The sequence below is a fragment of the Aquila chrysaetos genome, chromosome 2, assembly GCF_900496995.4.
Source record: "Aquila chrysaetos chrysaetos chromosome 2, bAquChr1.4, whole genome shotgun sequence".
NCBI lineage: Eukaryota > Metazoa > Chordata > Aves > Accipitriformes > Accipitridae > Aquila > Aquila chrysaetos.
Window position 1 is genome coordinate 40,348,858 of NC_044005.1, and position 17,563 is coordinate 40,366,420.

The following is a 17,563-nucleotide window of genomic DNA, read 5'->3' on the forward strand; positions in this document are numbered from 1 at the left end:
TGCCCGCCCACCTCAACGCCCGGGCTCCCGCCTCGAAACTCGCGGGTGAGGCGGGGAGGGGAGGGCCGTGCCCGGCGCAGGGCGGGGGCGGCGGTTGGAGCGGGACGAGCTCGGCGCAGGCCTCGGCCGCCCGCTAGGCCCGGCGTTTGCCCGTTGCTATAGGAACGCGCGGCGGGGGCCGCTCGCCCCCGCCCCTCGCCGCCGGAGCGCGGGCGGGCGGCGGGGCAGCCTCTCTCGCGAGAGCTGCGGCGGCGGCGGCGGGCGGAGCGGCGCGGAGCGGAGCGGGCGGCGGGGTGAGCTCATCCCGGGCGCGGGCGGGGAGCGCCGCGCAGAGCCCAGCCGAGCCGAGCGGGGCCGCCGGCAGCCGCCGCGGCAACTTTGTTGGGTGAGTTGCGAGCGGCAGCGCCGAGCCGGGGCGGGTCTGGGCTGCGCGCCGTCTCCCTCCTTCCCGCCGCGGAGCCGGGCTCGGGGAGCCGCCGTGCCGCTGACCGAGGGGGTGTGTGGGTGTGCGTGGCGGGGAGCGGCCCCCAGCCCCGGGGCTGCGCGGCCCCCTGCCCGACAGCCGGCGCCGCCGCCCCGGAGTTGACGGGGGCGAGGGCTGGGGACCCGGGCGAAAGTGGCCCGTAGAGCCGCCCGGAGCCCCGCTCCTCCGCCGGGCGGGGGGTCGTCCGCCCCGTGCGCCCCCGCGGCGCCGGGAGCCCGCCGAGCCGCTGCCCGGCGCGGCCCCCAACCTTGCCGGCAGCCCCGGGCCGGGCACGGGTTCCCCCAGAGCGAGCCGAGCCGGGTGCTATTTTCCCGATTTGTGTCTTTTTCTCCTCAGGAAAGGCAGCCCCGAGCGGCAGCAGCGCGGCCGGCGCCCCGGCGGGAGGGCGGACGGACGGACGGAGGCGGCGGCGGTGAGTGGCGGCGGCCCGCTCCGCTCCGCGCAGTGCCGTTCCGCGCAGTGCCGTTCCGCTCCGCGGCGGCGGCGGCTCCCCGCGCTGCCCGTCCCCGGCGGAGGCGGCCGCCGTCGAGGGCGCCTTGCGGCGGGGCGGGGGGGGAACGACGCTCCCCTGCGGGCCCGGGAGCGGCACGCTGCCCGCCTTCGAGGTTCAATAAATAACTTGTCTCTTGTTCGGCGCTGTAAGTTGTACTTCAATCTCTTTTTTTTTTTTTTTTTTTTCTTTCTTTCTTGACTTTTTATAGCCAGCGAGGGTGTAGTCGTGCTGTTTTTGTTCTGAGCCGGTGCGGAGACCACAGTAATGCTAACAATTGGGTAATTTGGAGGCAGCGCCGGTGGGCATGTTCTGAAAGCTCGGCTCATGAGAGAGGGGGTGGAGGAGCAAAATATGTGCGGATGGTTGATTTCTTCACTGGGAGCCGGGAAAAGTGGAAAAACAGGGAATGCCTTAAAACAGCTCTTGCTGGGAGGGAGGAGGAGATGTTGGTGGAGAAGCAAGGAAGGGTAGAAGAGAAGGGGATAACCTTCCTCAGCTGAGTTTGTTTGCTCTTCCCCCATTTTATGTTGCACGGAGTCTTGATATTGATGTTCTCATGCTATGTTTAAAAATAACTGTATTATTTGCACTGGATAACTGTGATGCAGCTTCAGTTCGTTTAATGAGGAATTCACCCATTCGTGTCTGGTAAAGCAGTGATACAAAATGGGAATTGCTCAACTTAATGAAGATCTCCTTGTGTAACCTTGGCCACAACATCCATACATTTTAGATGGGGAGGTGTGTGTCTTGCCCGAAGAAGCATACAGAGGCATTTTTTGGATAATATTGCTTATGAAATTGCTTTAAAAAATTTTGCCTGCAAAATTGCTTTTAAAAATTTTAGCGATGCTGCTTTAATGAACCCGTTACTGCATGCTGAATGAAGTGCATCTGTGAGCATGGAACCTTAGTTGATAATAGAATGCAAATTTGTTTTCAGAGTAAAGGTGTCAGATTTCATTAGGTTTCAGACCTGTATGGATGAACCAAGATTGGCATTTTCTTTAGAAAGCAGTCCTTTCATGGTGGAATTTTGATTGAGGGTTTTTTTTTACTCGTTAGCTATGGGAATTAAACATTAGTTTCCTTTAATTTAAGGCATAAACCAGTTTTGTAGAAGGGAAAACAGTCTCCACCCCCCCCCCCCCCCCCCAGTTTTTTGCCTGTTGTCGCTGCAAGCACTAACTGGATAATAAGGATCTGTGTTTTCTCTGGTGGACAGTTTGGTCATTATTTATTTGGAAGGTGTTACTGGACTAGCCTCTGTTCTCCTTCAGCTGGGCTGGTGGGAGAGACAGGTGAAAGTACTGAGGCAGAAGCTTGTGGCCGTTGTAATCGCAGAGGGAGATCTGTAAGTTGTGTTTCATTGTCAAGGCTTTTATGCCTTAGGCCATCAGACGCCATACCAGTTATTAATCCAGAAACAGTGTGGGAACTTCAGATTTATTTTTTTTCTTAGTTATAAAACCACATGTGTTCTATTTAGGTAAAGTTAAAAGAAAAGTTTTGTGACTGAATGTTTCTTGTAAATACTATGTCTTCTCTTTATTGATAGGTAACTAGAGGCAGATTTCCACCCCCTATTTTAACAGGGTTTATTTATGGACGGTTGATTAAAGGATGTGCACTTAGTTGCTCAACAGTGTATTAAGAAGGTATTACTGATGCTAATAAAATGCTTAGTTTTAATATTGCTACTTGGGATAGGCATACTTAGCTTTCAGTTGTGGTTCACAGAACCTCTTAGATCATGAAGTCAGAAGCAACATGGGATGTCAACTCTGACTATTGTAGGGCTGTAAAAAGTTGCCTGACTAAAAGACCAGCAGGAATAGAGGTAGGCACTGACACACAACTGTGAAAGGGTGGAGCTGCAGTCAGAAATAAAAACTTAATATGGGGACATGTAATTCATAATCTGTTTTTTCTATAACAAAGTGTATGTTTATCATTTCACTCATGCATAAGTGGTTTTAGGAGCTTTCCTCCCCCCCCCTCATGTTTAACCAAAATGTTATTTTAAGGTTTGGGATTAACTTTTGGATAGCTGTTATTTTAAAAACCCTGTCCAAATGTGGCTTCTTCCCAACCTGCTCCCCCCCCCCCCCCCCCCCGCCAAGGTTTTCAACTTTTTTTTTTTTTTTTACCATGCTTGTAAGCATTCTGCTGCTGTCTCAAGAGCATTTTGTTCTTTTATAGCTCTTTTTGTTCTCTCAGTTTTGTAAATGTGTCTCAAATATATCCTTTCAAATGTCTATTCCAGAATTATTAATTCTGCTACTATGAACACATTTTTTATTTCTAAGATAGGAGAACAAAACTTAATTTTAAGAACATAAAATATTCCTACTAGTTATTTTGAATTTTAGTAAGGTCATGTTCTTCTAGTTAAGGTGGATAATTTTGGAAATACATTGGGAAAATTAGAGCTAAGTTTAGTAAGAGAAAGGGTTGAGGCCCATTTGAATTTCTTTTCTATTTCTCTGTCTGTTTTGTCCTATAGCATGTCTATTGTAGAGAAGAAAAAGGAGCACTTTTCTCCATATCAGTAGTTTAATCCCTTCAGCAAGGGGGGTTGCTGCAAGCTATTGAGTTCTTACTTCTCCTGGTTAGACATCCTGGATACCCTACTGGGGTAAAGAAGCAGAGCTTCTGCCTTCATCAAAATTTCAGTCACACAAGTTGGTTTCCCTAATGCTGACATTTTCAGAGGTTTAAATTTATTCTCATTGACCCTATGTGTTGGCTAGGTGGCAAACAGTTTTGATCTGTTGTTTCCTTGGTTTTCTTAGCTTCAGGCAGATTCCTTTTATTCCTCAGCAGCTCCTTAATTTAAATATTTAAAAAGTCAATAAGCTGTGATTTCATTATCTGTTAATATCTTTTTATATGTTTGCTTTGTTTACTTCATTATCCATCTTTTGGACTTTTATTCATTTATTCTGAAACCCATTCGTTTAACTTCTTGTTAATAAGTTATGACAGAAGTACAGCAGTAGTAAGTGCAGTTACATATTTGTTTTATCAGTGTAAATACGTATATTCTAAAATCTGCTAGGTGAGGCTTTTATTGATTTGGCATGTAAAATTAATCACGTGTTAAGTATCTTTCTGTGAGTGAGGGGGAAAAAATGTTATATTGTTCTGTGTTTTATGTTTCCAGGGAGATAGGACTCCAATCCCTTGATTTCAAGTATAGCCCTCTAAATAGCAACTTCTAAATAGTCTAAGCTTTATATTTCACTGATCTCAGTTTAACGTTGGAATGAGGACTCTCAAGCTGGTTGTTTATAAAGTGGGATTTTATGGGTCTGTGAGAGTTGAGATATCCTCTATTTAATGAAAGGTAATCAATGTTTTCTGGGAGCAGAACCTTACCAGCATTGGTTAACTGAAGGCACAGTTGTAAACCTACAGAATATGGCCATTGGTGAGGCTGAGTGACAAAAAATTTTGTGGTTTTGACTAATTCTGATTTTTAATCCTTATGCAGCTGGCAGTGCAATACTAACACAGTCTGTAACAGTTTCGGTGTTAGCTTTGATAATAGTTTTGCACTCTGAACTTTGGGAAACCCTTCAGGAGTTGCAGAGACACTAGAATTCCTTGGTTATTTAACTGTGTTTTTGAACATGAATCAGCAGATGAAATGGTTTTAGATGTCTGTCTTTGCATATGTAAAGCTAAATTATGTCATTGTCTCACTCTCTTTAATTTTGAATTCTGTGGCACCAGTTTGCTGGGTGGGTTGTTTGATTTAGATTCTGCCACATGTCTTTTATGTTAAGTGCGACGAAGCATTTGGAAGCCTTTGTTTTCTCTGTGGAAGCGTGTTTTAAAGAACAATTCATTTGAATGTGGTGACATAACACTTTTCATAATCTTGATAGCTGGTGAATTGTATGATCGCTAACCAAGTATTCATCAGTGTTGTTTCAAAGGTCTGAGTCTGTAAGTGGATCCTTTCTTGCAAACCTGTGTTTGATTAGTAGGATCAAAATCAATCGTGGCTTCATCTCTTTGTACGACTTCATCTCATGTCGCATACTGGAGTGCAATAAAGTAGTAGCTCTTGTTCCCTGCACAGTGGATGGATGTCTGTTTTGAAGAGAGAGATCAAGTTCCTGACAAATGCACGACTGTATAAAACAACTTTTCTGAATGTGGGTTATTTAAAACCATAATACAGAAGGAAGAGTTGTTACTGGGAATAGTGGTTCATGCTTAGGCCTGAGAGGCACTTAGGATTTTTTGTTGATGTTTTAATACTCTTTTGCCTTTGGTCTTGGGCTCTGTAGAAAGGGAAGAACGCTTTCTTCAGTTGGATGTTATTAAAGATGAGTGAAGTGCTTCTTGAAGACCAAGTTTTTTTTCAGAAGTTGTCAAAATTTAAATAACTACTGGCATATAGCATATAGTTGTTTTAAAGTTGGATTGTTCTTCGTGATTCCTTATGGTTTACCTTCAGTGCTTGAAAACCTTTTGATCATGTTTATTTCAATTTTCATGTTGTTTGTTTGCCTTTTGAGGTAACAATATTTTTACCTCAAAATACTCACTTAGACCTTGGAGAGACTGGTTTTTACTGCAGCTGTGAGAGAAACATGCTGATGTTGAACTTGTGCGTTAACATGAACTTTTATCTTTGTGAAAGCATTTCAAGTTAACCCTGAAATATATCTTATTTTTCCTAATTGATGATGATATAGTGGATTAAAAACCTCAACTAGCCAAAATCAGCAGAAAATAAGCTCTTATTCCAGGCTGCTATAAAGCATGGGTCAGAAGTTGAGCATAACTTAGAGGAAAGCTGTCTGTTGAGTCTGCTTGGGAGACATGTTTATGTTTAATATACTTGCCTGGTGTTATTTTTGTGAATTTTAATGCTTACATTTCTGGGTGGGGGAAATTGCCAAGCATCTTCCTTTACTCTGTAGCCTGCCTTGCTGCCTTTCTCTGTGTAGTGGATGGTGGGATTCCAGGAGGTGCCAAGGGCTGGTTTTGTAGCATGGCTCTGCTCTCTGAATTTCTCAAGTCATGATGCATTTTACAGTGCCATCGGCTAAATCAATTGTCTTTCAACCTTTGAATTCAAATGACAGGCTTATTGGGTGCTGATGTGATGTGAAATAGGATTAATAAAGAATTTTTTTTTAATAGCGGCAGATAATATCTGTAAAACAGCTGCTGTGGTAGCAGAACTTTCTGTATGCCAGTTGTTCACGTCAGCAGCTCAGATAGGTATCTTGGGTTTTCTTGCTGGTAATACAGACAGCTCTCTCTGAAGAGTTAACAAACATTTTAAGACATAGATTTGTTGATTTGACCAAAAGTTGCATAGCCCCAAGAATATTTTTACATTGTTCTTGGGACTTTTTGAAATGACTGAAATTGTATTTTCATATTGCCTGGGTGGTTTTTTTTTTTTTTTTTTTTTTTTTTGGACTTATAATAAGCTACTGGTCTTACTTCACATTCACTCAAAATCATAACTGTACTTCATACTGTCATCTGAAGTATTGAGTGCACATCTACGACAATTGGTGTTTTACAAGAGATTATAACTTTCTGGTTTATAACTTTTTTTCTCCTTTCTTTTTGGTTCAAAGAGTGCTTTTTTCCTTCATCTGATTTCAGAATTGCTATCTGTGTGTGTGGCTTTGTCACTTGGTCTTACACTAGCAAAGAATTTGGCAGAGTAGAAGTGGACGTCTGGCTGAAGGTGGGGGTGGCAAGTCTCCCAGATCGACACTGCTAGTATTGCAGTAATTTTACTTCAGACAGAATTTAGTCTGGTCTCCTAAATTGGATGTCCCCAACACAGATGTGGTTTGTTGGTTTGGACCATTATGACCATTAATGGTTGGGCCACATTTGGTGAACCTCTGGGGATTTTTAGCTTAGTTTAGTTTCTTCTAGGAGAAATCCAGTTTATGCAACCAAAACAACTATAAAAATTAAAATAAATCATTATGAAGATGGTTAAGCATTGAACGGACCACCCCAGAGTGACTGGTGAATCTGCATCCGTGAAGACTTTTAAAGCTTGACGGGACAAAGCCACGAGCAGCTTGATGCAATTGTGGAAGCCAGCCCTGCTCGGAGCAAGAGGTTGGTTGGACTCCTGGGTGAAACCGCTCTGGGCTCTGCAGGGTGGTAGCTGGTGAGAGCGGGACGGCCTTCTCAGAGGGCACCACTGTTCGAAATGCTGGCGTAGATACGGTTTAAACTTTTAAAAATCAAGACCATCCTTGTAGCGATTTTTTTTAAATTTCTTTTTACTAATGTGAAACAGTTTTACTTTGGTATCCAGCCCATTTCATGTCTTTTGCTTGGGTAGCAGCACTACCGGGGGTGTCAGTTTATCACGGCTTCCTAGTGCTGGCTCTCAGGTTGCAAACCTGCAACAGGAAACCCGATTTCCTTTATCTGTGGGCACGCAAGAAAGGGGGGTGGTGGTGGTATTTATTTATTCATTTTCCCTCAAGAGGCCGATGTAAGAGGAAATGTACACATCTTGAATGTTTGTATTTTGGTAGGGCCAGAGCACAAATTTGCTCTTGCTGAAAAAACTGGCAAAAATCAGACTTTTTTTTTTTTTTTTTTCACATTTCTGAAGTGTAATACGACTTTGTCTACATGTTTAAAAAAAAAAAAAAGACAATGGGTGATGAAACTCAAACTGCAGGCTTAAACGTGTTACTGTTACGCAAAAGTCATTACAGTTCTTATCTCTGAACTATTTAAAGATCTTTTCTTGTTTTTGTGGACAAGGCGCTCTCTTCACTTTCTGAATTACCAATCTGATTTTTTAAAAATGTTTTAAAAACTAAACGCTATTTTGGAGATATTGTTGCATGCGTCAAGTAGAAGACAAGACTAGACCCCAGCAAGTAAATGTTAGAGGGCCTTCCTGGCTTCTGCTGGATGCAGTTGAGATTTCTACCACTGTATTTTTTTCCTCAAACTGGAAGGGCTGATATTGGATTTTATGCTTTCAGTCCATGCAGGAGGACTGTATAATTGTGCAGAAGAAAGTTATGGTTTAATGTTCTCATGCCTTGAAAATAAACATATCTTTATGAATGACATGATACTGGCACTGATCTTCTACTTTGCAAATGTATTTAACAGCTTGTTGCATGAATCATAATAAAGTAGTTCAATAGACTGCACTGTATTGATTATACAGCAGCAGGAATAAAGAGCGAAACCTGATGCTTTCCCCCAGCTTTTGCTAAAGCACACATTTAGAAGCGAGAAAAGAAGGGAGATACTTACGTAAAAGCTATTTACATCGTTTGTCTTTTCATTGGATGTTTTTTTTCTTTCCTCTTTCCCTTCTTTTGCCCTTCTTTTGCACTCTTCAAAGAAGGCAGTGTTGACAAAGCAATTTTTTTTTTTTTTAACCTTCCCCCTGCTGACTTCTGCAGCATCTTGCAGGGTGGTTGTCGACTTGTACTTGACATAACTGGAAATTCCCATGATGTCCCAAATCTAATATTGTTTATTGCATTGCCATACATAGAGATGGTAGGAGAATCTTTGCTAGGATGCTTTTGTTAATATAAACAAAAGGAAAATTTAAAATACGCCATTCATTCAGAATTGAAAAGGCCTTTTTGGGATTTTAAGTTCTCTGTGTTTTTAGGGCATGTCTGTGCAGAGAAATGAATTGTCATGGTACTCTGGGGTACTGCCTGCCACAGACACTTCCACTCTGCTATTTGAACTGTGGGATAAGCTCCGTGAAATAATTTGAGAGCCATAAGTTAATTCTTGCCTTATACAATTGCCTCCCTATCTAGGCAAAGCCAGAATATCTGCAGAGCTACATAGGTTTTTTTTATTGTGCGTTAAAATTGTCAGGACTTTTTTTTATTTTAACCCGGTACTATAGTACATTTATTTTCAGCCAGAAAATTTTTAAGGTTAATTAATGTGCTAGATAATAACCTCTTCTGTTCTCAAATGTTCTGTCTCCAAACAGCAGCATTAGAATTAGGTGTGAACATGCAAGTGTGCTGTATATTCCAGATTTAATCACTTGTATGTGTAGCATTGATGCAGTAAAGACTTTCAAATTTGTTGGTAATTTAAAGCACATCTCCAGTAAAACAAAGGTATGGTAATAAGCAGTAATTAAATGTTGCGAAGGGTGCTCATCACTGTTATTTTAACAGAAGTTAGTCATTATCTGCTGATTGCTGGCATCATTAAATCTCAGTTTTTTTAGTATGTAAGTCAGTGCTTACATACCTGAGCAGCTGAACTGAGGTCTTCCATCCTTGCATCGTTGAAGTATCTTTTTGTTCTTGGATCTTAAGTGTAATGACTTACCTCAAACTGCCAACAACTTTATGCCTGCCAAGGGCAAGAGTGCAAATGTTGTGAATGTGCTCTTTAATTAAGAGATATAATGCATCTCTTCTGAAAATTGGGGTGGGGAGAACAGTCAATTTGATTCAGAACAACTTAGCAGTTGTGCAGAGCTGGCCACATGAAAAATATTCGTATGCAAGGTAAACATTGCCTCTTGTAAAAGTACAAAATGCCCAGAGATAGAAAATGTCTGAAGTGCTGGGGGAGGGGAGAGACTTTTCCTGTTCCGTGTTTTTTGTAAACCTGCACTTCGCTTAAAAACAAAAAACCCGAAGCAATTTATAGTAGTTGCCAAATGCTCCTGAATATGATGCAGTCTAACTTCAGGTGACAGGTTTCTTCAGGTTCTTGAGGCAGGGGATTAAGTGACTTGGGGCTAAATAAGACAGGCCTCACAAACTGATACAAGGAGAGAAATTAAGGAACAGTTAAAGAAGGAATTTGTAGATAAATTCCTCATTTCATCTTTCAGTTATGTGTAATAGCAAGAGGTAATTAGAATTAACAGAACAAGGGTCAAACTTGAAGAAATAATTGACATGGCGAGCTGGTGGACAGATTTAAAATAAAGTAGCACTTTGATCACTTATTTGTTTGGAACATATTGGAAAGTAGTGCTGTGAACATTAGGGAAGCTGGAGAAGGGTAATAATAAGAATTGTTAGATCGTTGACTATTAGAAAAATTTGGGTTCAGATGAAGAGGAATTGTAAATGATTGTAGTGTTGTTTGCCTTACAGTTGTCAGTTTTTATAATGTGGAGGGCTAAAAGATTTTTGGCAGAACAATGAGCTTCCATTTGACACAGCATTAAAGCATTCAGAATAATCATAACTGACGCTTACTTTTTGGTAGGTAACAGTACTGAAAAAGCAATTTTTTGAATTGTGTTTAAATACTGTAGCTGAAACTGTATGAACGAGTGAATCATAGGTTCTGTTTCTCCCTCTCCCTCCCTCTTTTGCCCGAGTGTTATAATTTAGAAAAGAAGGGTCCAAAGATTTCTGTGATTTTCCAGCTTTAAAAGCGAGAGAAGAATTGAAGATCTATTTGAAGGGAGGTGGGAGAAGAATCAGCAGAGCTCTATAAAGATGAAGCTAAATACTTAAAACTGTGACTAGTTTCTTAAATTTGAATCCTGCTTTCTTCCAGAATGACTAGCTTTCTTTCCAGGTATTGTCAGAAAACATGGCTAGAATTAATTCTTACTTGAAACTTAGCTACAAATTAGAACTTTATTGCTTGTAACAGATAAGTTGCATGAGGATAGGATAGACAGTGTACCTGATTGTGCGGTCATTCATACTCACTTTTTTACATGGGGAAAGAAAAGGGCTTGTGAAACACTGCTGCTCTACTTCAGTAATCTTACAGGTTGCAGTAAAAACTCTTGGCTCTGCTACAGTATGTGGGTGTTAGGTGCTTGCAGGTAAAGTCATTTAATGTTAGTGTTTAAAAGTACTTTTGAAAATGAAGTAATTGTATGCATAGTATAATGCAAAATACCCTTAAATAGTGGTTGGTTTCTGCATTACACTTGTTGCTTTCTTGTTGCTGATAAAGGAGGTACAAAAAAACCTTTCCACGTTAGAGGTTGAAAGCAATTTTGCCAGGTAGAAAAATTGCCTTTCTTAAGGTGGTGTGTTTTTTCTTTTTGAAGCTTGTGTTAGTGCTGAGTGACTGTTCTGTTTGCACTGAGTTTCTGACTTAAAAATGTTAATAGCAATAGCTGTCTTGTTTGCTGTAACCCTTCTTTGTTATCACCTTAGTCTTAGCTGAGATGCCAAAAGCCCTTGAAATGTATGGAAGCTTCAGGTAGATTAGTCACTTGAATACTGGCACCCTGGGTTGCAAGGCAATGTGTTCTATTATCCCTGTGGTCAAAATTTGGAACTGAAGACTTAGGGTACTATTGAAGTGCCACTGCTGTTCAGTTTGTAACCATGTTAATTAGTGCTGAATGTCATTAAGATGAACATATGCAATATTAATAAAACTACTTGTGAAACTGAGCTGTTGTCATTATCTTACTGAATAGTTCTACTGAAAAGTTGCTTGGCTTTTCCCCAGAAGAAAGACAATTGGGAAGGGCTTACAGTGTGCCCCTTGAGCTGTAGCTGTCCCTTGGGAACAGCTCATCTGGTCTCAGTCACCTCTTCTGAGACACTAGATGGTCAGAGATCTGGCTGCAGGGGAAGGGACTATTTTAATAGCAGTATACAGCTTTGAGACTACCCTCTTCTCAGGGCCTTTTCTTGTCTTGTGAACAAAAGGCAGTTGTCCCAGTCTCATGATTACATGTGAGGAGCAGGCTGTTGCTTCTGGTAAAGTTAATATGATCTGATCTGTTCCTTTTTTCTATCTGAAAGGCTGCTGGGAAAGAAGGGGTATGTGTGGGGAAGGTCCTGTAAATTGTTTCTACTGGTGGCAGAAACAATTACTTTTGGGATGAAGTTTGGTTTCCTTACACCCCCCCCCCCCCCCCCCCCTTAGTTTTAGACAATACTACCTAACAATTAAAAAAAAAAAAGGGAAGTGAATCAAGCAGGATAATTACAACATTGACAATAGGTAAGTATTTTATACTTGTGTCTGTACTTTCATGGACTGGAAACGGCCAGAGCCCTAATCTGACATTTTAGGCAAAATAAGGAATCATCTACATAGCTAATGTGGTGCAGCATAGTTGCATGATAATTGTGCTGCTCTGCATTGAGTGTGTTCCACTCGTTTATAGGTACTAATGAGATTGTATTTTGATGTGACATTACTGTAATATCAGTGCCTCGTATTCATTCATTAGTTTACCTCATTGACTTTGTGAAATAAGGAAATGCAGATGCCCTTGAGCAAGTTGTTTTAACATGCACATGAGAAATCTGTAATAGTGTTCAGAGAAGAAGCTGCCTTGGGCTTTAGATTTCATCTTACTATGGATGAATTTATTCAAAACTGTAAAGCTGTAAAGCTGCGCTGGGGACTCTTGAGCCAGCTCTGAGGAATCTCGTGGCTATGTCCACGCTTGTCTGCAGCCTGCTTTCTGCTCTTCAGAGTGGCTCTGCATGGCTCAAACACTGTTTACTGGGAACAGTTCTTAACCTTATGGAATCTCCTGTACATCAATGTCTGTTAGTAAACTTTGAACAAAACCATGACAGTTACGGGTTAGTGCTCAAACCTGTGCCCTGGCCTTCTTTTAATTCTTAAAGCTTTAGCTCACAGTGCCTACATGGCACGATGCAACACTGTGCTGAGTTTGTAGCTTGCATCCGAATAGCATTTAATAGCAGTAGCGTAGCGTTGCATATGAGCTAACTAGTCTTCCTCTTCAGTGGGGCTTGCAGAGCTCACAGACAGCATTGTGCTAATGTGGCTGTCGCGTTTCTGGTTCTAGTGTTAGTCCAGCAGGTTTAGCTCAAAGGTCAGAAGATCAATGGGGCCAGCTTAATAGCTGGCATGCTACAAATTAAAGTAATACTGGAATAAATTGCTCTTTGGATTTTAATTGTCTGCTAGACATCCCTATCTTAGTGAACTCTTACGCATCTTGACCTGTAGCAATAGAGAATGAGACGGTCTATAAAATTGCAAAAAGAATCAAACAGACTGCACACAGAACGAGTAAACGAAATGTGCAGAAATTGTCAAATCTAAGGCCATTAAAATATATTTTAAAGTGTTCCTTTAAATCTGGATTAATATCTGGTGGGGGCTTTCAAGTTGCGTTCAGGAAGAATTGTGTTCAAAAGTTACATGTGAAGTACTGCCTCGCTGTACCTCAGAGAATGTCTATGCTGACACCATGCCGTGTGAGAGGAGGCCAGTGTGCCTCACATCGTCACTCTTGCAGTTTTTCCATTTTAGTTTTTGTCTAGTTCTAGCAAACGCATGGACAGTGTTCTTTAGCTCAGAGCTAGCTCGAGTATCTGTGCTGCATGGCAGTCACTGCTGAGGTTGCAGTTGCTGTATCCTAGTTTTCTGATAACAGGTTTGAGGCAAGGTTGCCCTCAAAGTTTTTGGTTTCCTATGGAAACCAGCTTGTGTGGTTATGCTCTGTGTGTGCCTGCCTGTTTGCTTTGCTTCTCTCTAACACTTCTTCCTTCTCCCCAACCTCCTAAATATTTTGAATTAGATGGCTTTTGTTCTAGCCCCTTACACACACCTAGAGTCCAACAGGCTTTGTAAAAGCAGACTGCTGGGTGGGTGAGATTGAGTTCCAGCGGTGGCAAGAGCTGCAGCATGCACAAGGATGTTGTTCGTCACCAGAGAAGCTGTGTGATTAACACAGTTGCGTGGCAGAAACTTCAGCTGAGTGTATGTATTCTTATATATCAAATCTGGTCAAATATGAGAGAGAGATTTGAAGGTACCAGGCTTTGTTAGTTCATGTAACTACTTGTTCTGTATAGGTTTCTGTCAAGCCTTCCAAAATAAGTGCAGAAGAGAAAATGTGATGGGAGCCTGTAGCGATACCTGTATTTAGGTTGCTTAATAGTTTCTGCTGTTAAGTGTCCTATGAGCTTTCTTCTTTTTTCACCACTTCTCTCCAGAATTGTTAACACTACCATTGTGTGAGCAGCCTTTGTGGTTTTTTGGTAGAGGAAATCACTTAGTATCAGGGAGACATCTTTTTCTTTTTTTCTTCCTTCCCCCCACAGTATAACAGTGTTACTGTTGAAAAATAGAATATTGGTTACCAGGAGCTTTCTCATACTAGCTTTTCTCAAGAGGAATCTTATCTACATGCTACTGAGATGTATGAATGTTTTAAGGTCGGGCTCATCCTGCAAACTTCTATGAACATGTGGGATCCATCAGAGGAGCCCAAACACAAATGGGATCCTTTCACTGTCCTACCAATTCACTGTCACCAGATGCTCCTGGCTTCCTCTCGGCTGCCTGGTGCTTCCTGACAAGTGTGTTTATAAGGCTTTGTTGAAAGGAGGTGATGTGATGAGTGTGAAAGATTGCTTTGTTCTTGCTTTTGCTTGTCTGACCAGTTAAAACTCGAGCATTTTTCTTGTTCAAATTCTTCCTGTTCTGTTTGAGAAGCCAAGCAGGTTCCTTTGGTACCTAGTCAAGGGACGCAGAGGCTAATTGTCCTCACCGGATACGTGGTAGGGGAGACCATCCAAAGAGGACATCTGACTTTGAGAAAAGGTTGTATCTTCTGCGCTTGTAATGCTTTTGAGTGTTGGACAATAAGGCTGCAGGTAAAGCGGGATTTGTAATGATTTATTTTTAAACTGGGGATTGATTACAAGCTAGGTTTGCAATGCGAGATCCGTCCTTTTTTTCGAGAGGCAAAACAAAGTGTATATATACAAGAGGCGAAAGTCTTTGAATAAGTTGCATGTTGACTTTGGTTGTCTGTGACAGTGGCACCATGTGAAACAGTAACTGGGCCAGACTCCTCTTTCTGCCTCTTGATCTCAGCAACTGCTGTATGATGTGCATTCTGGGCTCAGTAAGCTCTCGCCTTCTTCCTCATCGCTCCTGAGGGTGGAGATCCTTGATATCTCTTCCCTTCAAGAGTTGAGGAGGATACTGGTTTCTTCACCTGCACTGACTATTTGCAAGGCCCAATACTAGACCATAATGATTCACGAATCTTCTAGGGTAATAACTTTTTTTTTTTTGGCTGCCTTGATAACACAGTTTTGCAGTTTAGGTGACAGTAGTCTGTCAAAGTCTAAACCTTTTTCAGCCATTCGGCATCAATCAGCACTGGAGCGTTGGGCTGTAGAGCTGCTGTAACACACAGTGCTTTTAACTTTCCTCTTGGTAAAAAGAGGAGAGAAAAATAGCACAGAAAGCTGTGTTAGTTGGTGGGAAGAGTATGTAATAATATATCCAAACTTATCTTAAGGTTATGAAGTTAGAACACTGGCTCAAGAACGCTGCAAGTAGGGCTTTAGGACTCCCATTACTGGGTCAAAAGTATAGTTGTCATACGTAAAGTACCAGTCTCGTAAATTATTCTGTTTGCTTTAATTAAAGCAAAAAACCCCCAAACGTACCAGGTAGCAGCATGACTTATTTGCATTAAGTATTATTTTAGACCACTATGATTTCATACTGGATTAGATATTATGCACTTTCCTGCCACTGATACCAATTTGGTATCATGTTCTGGCACACTGGATAAAATTTGATCACATGCCTAAGTCTCCTTTGGATCAAACTTACCATGGTAGGTGATGTGGTAGTGCAGAGATTTGCTGTTAGTGGTTGTGAAACCAGCATTTCATCTTCTTTAACTTCCTGACAACTTTATCTCTACAAATGTTTGAGAAAGTTTACTTTTCAATTTTATTTGTAACTAGCAAATAACTTAAAATAGTATTTGTTTCTATTCAGTGTTTGAATGATTAAACGAGGGATGATCTTTGTGTATGTTGTACAACCACTATTGTCTAAAGGTATGGAAGGATGCTTTCAGATGTGGTAAACACTGGTCTTTGTTACATTTATCTTCATTTTGTTCACCATCTATTTTTAATGTTATACTAAAAACAAAGCCTATTTCTAATTCTGTAAAAAGGAAAAAAATAATTCAGTCCTAGTGAAGCGAATTCTTTCTTGAATTCTCTTTAATATTTTTGATAGATACAAACCCACAAACCTTTTGTCTGGAGAATGTTTAAAAAAAAAAAAGACAAGGGGCCATTAGAGGAAAAGATTTTAATGGGATCATAAAAGTTCTATTTGGATCTGTCTTATTAGGCTTGGCTTGGAAATTGAATCTTATTCTGAAGGCATTCACATATTCGAAGTTCTCAGTTATTGACCTGATTCTACTCTGAGCTGCTATTTATGATTCAAGACATGAATTGGTCTTACCTTTTAAAGTCTTTTGACTTTTCTTTGGAAAAGGGGAAAACATACTCTTTTTGGGTTGTGACTAACTATTTTCTGAAAACTCAAAAAAATTGACGTAGGGTCTGGGAGCAGTTTTCTACAGAGTAGGAGATGCTGAGGTTCGTAAGTAGTATTGGGGTGCTACAGACCATGTCTGAACCTACACTGTCAAAGAGTGCAGGGTGAGGAGATTCAGCTGTTATTATAATAGTGGGAAACTTTTGACAAAATGTTTGATAAGGACATGGTGTAAGATGAATTTTTTTTTATTTTGATCTGTGGCAGGTTTTAAGTTTCCAACTATTTTTGTATGCATTCCATTAAAATTTTTACTCCTCCCCCGCTGCCGCCAGCGGCTTTTATCAGCAATGTTTAGAAAGGCTGAGAGAGATTTCTGTTTCTTTTAGTGTTTTTTCATGTGCAATGCAACAGGAGTGACTTCTGTTTACATCTTCTACAAGCTGAGGAGTCTTTCCTTGGCTTGATTATTGGATGTTTATGGTATGATCGTGTCTAGAGGCATCTAGCAAAATACACAAAATACTATGCAAGTATAGCTCAGATTCTGCAGATGGATGTGTGTATACAGACCTTCCTGTTTTCATGGAGGCTAACCTTCACTGACTCTGCAGCTGCAGTTACCTTAATGATTCTGTGTTCTTAGTTGGCAGGGAGCTCTGGAGATTGTCTAGTCCAACCCCGCTGCCCAAAGCAGGGTCAGCTGGAGCAGGTTCCTCAGGACATTGTCTGGTTGAGTTTTGAACATCTCTGAGGATGGAAACTCCATAGTCTCTCTGTGTGACCTGTTTCAGTGTTCAGTCGCCCTTAGAGTAATTTTTTTTTAATGTTTATTGGATGTTTTGGGTGTGTAACGTTGCAGTTTTAAGTATTTCTGAACAGTGCATCAGCACAGTGCCTGTCAGAAGTCGAGGGAAAAGATTCTCCAGGATACTATTCAAAAATTGTGTTTCATTGTTTGATTTCTATTCTCTTTCTGTTTGTGAGCTACATAGCAACTGCAAGATAGAGCTACTTATTGGATCTCTCCATTAGATAAGGAACAGAATGACAAATTCAGTTTTTGATCTGCTAGTCGGACACAACTCTTACCTAATGTGTTACGCTTTCTGAAAAGCTTTTAAAGAACATCATCCATATCGTTGGTGTTTTGCTGGCCTGTAGAAGCAGGTGACATAGTTCTTCTGCAGGTATGCACAGAAATGTCCAGTCTTTCTGTGGAAGGTTGACACACACATGATTTAGATCTGCAGCTTGCATTTAAAGAGTTAGTTTTGATGCATACATGTGAGTCAGAGTCTGCTAGAGGTCTGTTTTTCTCT

At 41.3% G+C, this 17,563-nt stretch overlaps 1 protein-coding gene across 13 annotated transcripts in view; it reads left to right on the forward strand.

Moving 5' to 3' along the window:
* Positions 1-287: 287 nt before the first annotated feature.
* The window catches only part of SIPA1L1 (signal induced proliferation associated 1 like 1), a 227,797-nt gene continuing 210,521 nt past the window's right edge, over positions 288-17,563 (forward strand). For 7 of the 13 annotated variants that reach the window (XM_041129529.1, XM_030039946.2, XM_041129552.1 and 4 more), the window contains exon 1: positions 993-1,122. The gene's annotated coding sequence lies outside the window, so the exon portion shown is untranslated. Of the gene's footprint in view, positions 386-988; positions 1,123-17,563 lie in introns of those variants that run through there. The other 6 variants (XM_030039930.1, XM_030039986.1, XM_030039978.2 and 3 more) reach the window with 5 other exon arrangements.